This window comes from Tarenaya hassleriana, unplaced genomic scaffold, assembly GCF_000463585.1.
Source record: "Tarenaya hassleriana unplaced genomic scaffold, ASM46358v1 Cleome8, whole genome shotgun sequence".
Taxonomy (NCBI): domain Eukaryota; kingdom Viridiplantae; phylum Streptophyta; class Magnoliopsida; order Brassicales; family Cleomaceae; genus Tarenaya; species Tarenaya hassleriana.
In genome coordinates, this window is record NW_010970490.1 from 517,869 (window position 1) to 523,427 (window position 5,559).

Genomic DNA, 5,559 nt, shown 5'->3' on the forward strand with positions numbered 1-5,559 from the left:
GATTTACTTGATATACATAGCATGCATGTAGATTCTAATAACGTCCAATAGGCATGTATTGGCAAATAAAACATAAATATATAGAGATACAACGTTATAGGGAAAAAAATCTCATATACAAAAAGGTATGGAAAGAGAATCAAGCGAGGAGGTGGACTTGGGTTTTATTAATTTCCTTGAACAAGTAATAACACAGTAAAAAATGGGAATCCAGTGACATGTCTCAAAAAGTAAATCCAATGTTACTGTGAGATCTTGAAACTTGAAAAGACATATATACGTGTATATACGCATACATAGAGTTTGTATGTATCTATAGAGAGAGAGAGGGGTCGTGGTCATAATCGTTGTGGGGTAGGGGTCTGGCCCGTCTGGGGTCTGGCAACCATGTTTTCTTTTTTGGTTATTAGCTTTGGCTCTTCACTTCTCATTTTCTTCATAAAAGCCCCTTCTTCCTCATCATTCTATTCATCATCACTTCGTCTTTCATCACCACAATCTCTCTCTCTCTCTCTCCCTTGAACTCAGCCGCGTCTCATGGGGGGCGAAGAGATAAGGGAAAGAGAAAAAAACCCTAGATTAAATTGCAGATGGAATTGAAGGGGCTCCTTTTTTGAGGGGAATGTTGTCTGGCTCGAGGACTCTGCTCTTCTTCTCCTTCATCATCATGAATCGTTTCTTCGATTAACGCAAGTAATCGGAGATTCGATTCGAGATCTGAAAATATTAGGGTTTTAGCGTCGTCGGACCAGGCTTCATTCCCCCCAATTATTGCGTCTAGAGAACTTTTCGTTCTAGGGTTTCTATCTGGGCATCCATGTAAAAGGTTCGATCTTTATCACTTTTCGTGAACCAAAACCCGATCTTTGTGATTGTTTTGCAGGTAAAAAGCGCACTTCGATGGTGGGCTGTTCAAGATCTTTGGGTGCGAAAACTAAAAAATTCAGGTCCGTTATATGGTTTTCAGATTGGGGCAATGATGAGGGAATCTGACTTTCTTTCCCCTCCCCTCTGAGATGCAGAAAAGGTTTTCATCATTACGGCCTTTTTCTCATGTCTTCTTTCATGGCTTATTATTATTCGCTATGATTTTGTCATCATTGCTTTTTCCTGTCAGACCGCAATTAACCTAATATATATGGATCTCGTGTGGTCATGAATGATGATTGTCTGTTTGTTTTTGTTTCACTTCAGATCTGTCTGTTTCTCATCTAACATCCAGAGATCTACCAGATCTGAAGATTTCAGAGATTAATGCAACGAATCCTAGGTGTTTATTTATTTCATTTTCACTTTTCAATGTTTTTTTCCTGAGTTGATTGAGGAGAGGACTCACTGCCATTTCTTGCATGGATGATGAATAATTTCGATGTTCTTGCAGCATGATGAGTAATCTGGTTGCATAGGATCCGACCACCCCCTCTCTTGCCTTTGCTAGTTAGCCAATTTTGTGTATCTATTTGTTAAATCTTTTGTATTATCTCCCCCTTGTTAAAAGAAATTTAACCTTATCGGCATTTGCCCACCTGATAATATTCAAGTATATATATGTTGATATGCGGTCGACAATTTTGGAGATGTAATACAATAATCATTAAATAAGAGTATGAGCTTATAACTTGTAATATACATGATATATATATACGGTGATCAGACATTTTTTTTTCAATAAAGATCGGAACAATTTCCGATTCAGTGTTTGCTCGAAGGTTGCCACGTTATAAAATATGGCTTTAAGAGCACAAGAAAGAAGGCTGATTTAATGTTGGGTTTGGACCTCAGGAACAATTCGACAACAACCTATCACGATGCCTAAACAGACAGCATTAGTCTTAATATCCATTACATTAATATGTAACATTAGCGAAATAGTTGGCATTTCATTCGGGTCTCAGCCTCGCGAGCGACTCGATGATTAGAACCACGACTGACATTGATTCCGTTTTAATTATTTTATTTATATGTATGATGAGGATGGGAAGAGACATCGAAGGCAAGGAGATTAATTTATCATGGAACAAATAGACTGTGTGACAAACTTCTCTTTTTTGGGAAATGGAATTTCTTTTGACATTTACAAAATAAGAAAGATTAAAAAAATGGAATAGTATACAGAAAAATAAAAAGATAGAAATAGAAAAAGTAAATGTGAAAGACTTTTTTCGAAAATAGACTTTGCTTTTTGGTTTCCAAAAGATTTTTCATGGATTACACAAATTTCCATGACATATCGCGTTTTTTCTTTTTCCATGTACTTTTGAAGACTTTGACCTCTCTTATTCAGTGTCTTTCCTACGAGCTACGTGTAGGATTTGATGTAATTTTAATTAACATTCCCTTTCGAAATAATATTTATTTTGTTCCGTAACATTTGGTGTCATATCACCCAAGTTAAGAGAAAAAATATATCAATTATGTTTATGAACATGGGAAAAATAGTGGAAAACTCCACGTGAGTTGGCAAAAAAACATGATCAACATAGCGAGAGGTTGGGGGTTCGACTCCTTACCCGTTTACCTGATGTCTGTCAGTTACGGCTGATTGACCGTTCATGTGTGTGTTGCAGGCACGTACGTGTGGACGTGAGGTTTACTCCATCAGCGCGTTCTATATCCACCTAGTGGTGATCGAGCGTTAGGCACGTCTGATGGTCAGATCTCTGTGAGATCGTTAGGCGTAGGTGATGGCTACTTCGATTCTGTATGTAAAGGTTGGGTAGCAGCGGTGGTTCCCAACATTACCAAAAAAGAATATAAAAAATATCATATATTTTGTTTTCATAAAGTTTATTATGCGAGGAAAAAACATAATATTACAAACAATTGGAATTTTCACGTACTAATATACAATGGTCATTCAAGTTTTTGCTATTTTTTAACAACTATAGTTTTGTAACATAATTCATTTTTATAAGTGAAAATATATGTGATTTTTTTACACTTTTTAATTGTTTGTGGTTTTTTCCATTTGCTTTTATTTTAATATTCTGTTAATTATACATATTTTCTTCTTAAATAGTTGTTGTCTGATTTGTCAAGCAAATTAGTCTGTTTGATTTCACGCGTGTTAACATGTATATTTAACATGCAAATTATTTATTTCATTTCATTAATATACATAAAACACCTTATGAATGATGTCCATTTGTTGAGAAATAATCCCTTTTGCAAAGAAAGTGGGGAAATATTATTAATCAAATATTCGAACGTCGAGAAGTTGTAAAATATGTAAACCTATATACCTGGGCTTGAAGAGGCCCATGTATCGATTGGATTGATATGAAAATCGAACAAAGGGCCCTTTCTCACATTAGGCCCATTAATCTAATTTATAAATCATTGTAAAGTACGTACCAAAAGGATTCTTTATTTTAGTGACACTATCCATTACCAATGGAGTTTCCTAATCATACATAACAACGATATATATATATATATATATATATATATATATATATATCACATAAGTAATTACGATGTTTCGTGCATGCGCGAATTGAATAGTCAATTTCCAGAAAATTTACAAAAATGGGAAATGATAATATTTATCCGATGTGTAGTACTCGACCCACCACCGCCCACTGAACTGACCTTTTCATATTTCGGTTTCTCAATAATTTCATAAAGCTGTGGATATTGTTACCGAAATAAACTGTAATCATTATGGCATGTAATATCTATATTGAATTTCAGTAGGAATCCAATCAAGCGTTATACAGTGAATTCCGATATGCTGTGTCATAAATCGGACCGGATAATATAATCTCATCCCACATTCAAGGAGAACCAAAAAGTTAAAATTACAATGAAATATGTTTCTAATAATACGGATATAACGTTTTGGATATATATCTCATGGATACTATTTTTTATTTGAAAAAAATAATTTTATAAAAATATTTAGCACTTACTACGGATAACTGTTTTTGTAATAAATCTAATGATGTTGATTTAAGTTTTCTGTTAGACCGACAGGTATCTCTCGTTTTTTTTTTTTCTAATTATAAAATTTCCAAACTCTTAATAGTATACTGCCTTCGATATGACGACTATCAAACACCCACTTGGCTGTTTTTCCCGTTCGGTTTAAAATTAAATAAGCAGGCAGACCAGAAAATGAAATTGTTTAAAAGCATATTGTAATATTGTAATGGTTACGATACAATATTATTAGTCTGCTCTCAATTTGACACCATATTGTATTGGTTACTAAAAAATTATCAGCATAGATTGTTCTTTTCACAAATTGTTGGTCAACTTTGTTAAGATTCGATTATATATATATATATACACATTATTGTATATAAACAAACAGAATACATAGTTTCAGTTTCAAAAGGCTTGCGCTTGGCGGACACAAATGGGTAGGAGGGTTGAACATGTTAAATGTGTGGGACGTGGACATGTTCTAAAACCCGTTGGTCCTTGTTCATCGAATTGCCCCCGACATATATATATACATACGTACGTACATGAGTAATACGTACGTCTTCTTGACACGTATTGGGCACATATGACGTGGAATTTAACAATATCCTCAAGCCATCTTTATCATGTTACGATACCACGTACGACAGCAGTAACCGCTAGAAAAAAAGAAAAACATTATACAAGCGCAACTATTCTTCATGACGATATATTTCCACGTGTCGAAATTCTCAACCGGAATCTATGTTCCATAGTCCATGTCTCAAATCAATCGGTCATGATGGTTGTGCATTTTTATTTGTACGTTTTTTATTTATTTTGGACGGCAAAATATAATCTAATAAAAATGAATATATATATTTTGTCTTTTTAGCGAAAACCATCTCCGTGGAATTATATCTTTTTTATTCGCCTCGTCGTGTAACAGAGAGTCACACTAAGCGGTGACGTATTATTGGTTGTGCATGACACGCCTTTATATAGTTAAAATATACTCATCAACCGTATTAATATATGGTTTAAATGTCGTATAATATGAATAAACCTATACAAAAACATGTTTGTCATTAAATTTTTCAAGAAATCATAAGCGTTTTTAATCGAGTCTATCAATATTTCGGAACCGCATATATATACGTTTTATTGGAACTAAGACCGATCGGTTGATAATTGTTATAATGGGTTCGGTATGGGAATTAAAAAAAAACGTATTAATAGGCTCATTACAGAAGTATATACTAGGAGAAATATATGTTGTCATTTAAAATGAAGATCTGTGTTGATTTTTCTTTATAAGTCTGTAATAACCAATAATGGAATATTAAAATTTTCCAGCTGTAAAGATTTCTCCTTTCTCTGTTTTTTTCCTATTCCGCAGTTAAAGTATCAATTAAATAATTTACTCAAAATTGGAATCCATATCAATAATTACTACAAGAATTTTTTTTATATGTTTGTATAGAATACTCCAGATTCTGCAAATATTGTGGGACATAAAAGGTATATACTTGGTAGCATTTCTTGTCATTTTACAAACAGTTTTAAAAGAAAAATATCTATGTAGTGTTATTGTATATTTATAAAGCAAATAACTACAAAATCTGTATTTAAAAAACTACTATTTCCTATAAT

General features: G+C 33.4%; 1 long non-coding RNA gene across 1 annotated transcript; it reads left to right on the plus strand.

Annotated features, from left to right (window-relative positions):
- The first annotated feature begins 472 nt into the window (after positions 1-472).
- Positions 473-1,627, plus strand: LOC104802088. The gene is made up of 2 exons (XR_769984.2): positions 473-1,270; positions 1,382-1,627. It is a non-coding gene; the product is annotated as an uncharacterized LOC104802088 (long non-coding RNA).
- The last annotated feature ends 3,932 nt before the right edge of the window (positions 1,628-5,559 follow it).